Genomic DNA, 2,035 nt, shown 5'->3' with positions numbered 1-2,035 from the left:
TTTATACTTATGGTCCAAGTACTTTCAACCTTTGGGATGTATCTATATTCAAGTACTTGCAATCACTCTAATAGTGTAATTTTATCATTGAACTCAAGACTTGATATTACTCAATAGTGTAATTTTAAGTGATAACTTATTTCTATTGGTATAGGTTTTCACAGTAACAAATTTGCTATAAATATTAATTTTTTGTTATCAACAAAAATTATATAATAATTTAAATTTTTATTTTATAAAATTAACCAAATATAAATATATATATATATATATATATCTAAGACTCAAAATAAAATAAAAGGTGTTCATCGCATATATTAAAAATTAACATAAAAGTCTTACAACGATAAAACAATAGTTAAACAATGTTCACCATAGTGCACTGTAGTGAATTTTTACTTAGTAGTGGAAAACGTCTTACTAACATTTAAAATAGACATCTTGTGTCATACATAACAATCTAAAAAAATATTAAGAAATTGAGTCTACTAAATTGCCAATATTCCGTCTTCAACAACAAATTAGCTTTTAATCTTCACCTACAATCAATAAAATAACAAATGAATAAATACACGATTCCACATAAAAATATTACTAATAAAATAGAGAAAATGTTAATGATTTTAAATTAAATTAACTAATACTATCTAATTACCATTTTCATTATTTTCATTGTTGTTTGGACTAATTGAATTCAAATGGTTTTGAGCACTAGAAGCATCAGGAACCTATCACAAAAAATAGAAAATATTACTTATGAAAAATACGATTATGGAACTTATGAAGTTAGTTGGATAAGATTAATAACTTATGATATACCTGTCTTGCAGCTTGTATTATATCATTAACATCTTCTCCAGAAAATCGATTTTGAATTAAAGTCATCACATTTGCTAACAAGTTTTCCATATTCTTAACTCTTTTGCGCAACTCTTCATTTTCAGATGGACAAACCTTCGATTTTTTAAAATGAGGAATCTTGCCCATACATCGCACACGTCCGTTTTTATCAGGTCCTTGTACTTGATAAAATATATCATCCTTCCAAGACATAGAACCTTGTGTGTCTTGGGTTGATTGAGAAGTTCCAGCCTCATTACTATGTTTTTTTAGTTCTTCCTAAAAAATAAAATAAAAATTATTAATGATTGAAAATACCAAATTGAAATTGACATTCAAAGCATGTCGTACTACAATAAGATCCAATTAAAAAACTTCAACACTGCATATATGCTAACAAGTACAAAATCTCCTAAAAGGTCAAGTAAAAATCCAATACAATCATCATACATTTGAAAATAAAATTCAGCACTTTGTCAAACTTAATTTATACACATTTTATATATTGGTACCGTTTAATTATTATCAAAACTTACAATCAATCTTGCAGCCTTTTCATTGACAATTGTTCCATCTTTACGAGTACGGGTATCAATGTAAATCTCTTTACGTCCAGGCAACACTCCTTTGCCCTTTTTTATCTACAACCAAACAAATAAGTTAAATGCATTTCATTTTTAATTTAAATTAAAGCCATAAAAATAGAAATAGAAATAAACCTTCTCATCAATAAACTTTGGGAGACTTTTTGAACCCATACAATGAACATCTTCAAACTTAGCACGATTTTGCCTATTAATTTTACTTATTTTCTGCAATTGATATAAAATATTAGTCTAAATAATAAACTCTTTAATATATTACTCATAATATATACGACTTACTTGTCCTTCATCAAAAAACCAATGATGAACCAAACCACAATATTGATTAGGGTCAACCCTATCATCTGGTACAAGAGATGCAACTTCTTCTTCTGTTTTAGTAGGGTCATATGCCATTGACTTTAGATCACCCTTCCATTGCCTCCATTTCTCATTCAGCTCAGATTTTAACATTTCTCTTGTTAAGTCATTTATTGGAGGAACAAACTCAAATTTACTCTACACAATAAGAGATGTTAAAGAAACATGTTATATTAGTTATCAACATGTTATGATGTAGTTTGAGTGTGCTAAACATCTATATTCTTAAA

Source organism: Cicer arietinum, chromosome 7 (assembly GCF_000331145.2).
Source record: "Cicer arietinum cultivar CDC Frontier isolate Library 1 chromosome 7, Cicar.CDCFrontier_v2.0, whole genome shotgun sequence".
Classification (NCBI taxonomy): domain Eukaryota; kingdom Viridiplantae; phylum Streptophyta; class Magnoliopsida; order Fabales; family Fabaceae; genus Cicer; species Cicer arietinum.
This window is presented reverse-complemented; position numbering follows the sequence as displayed.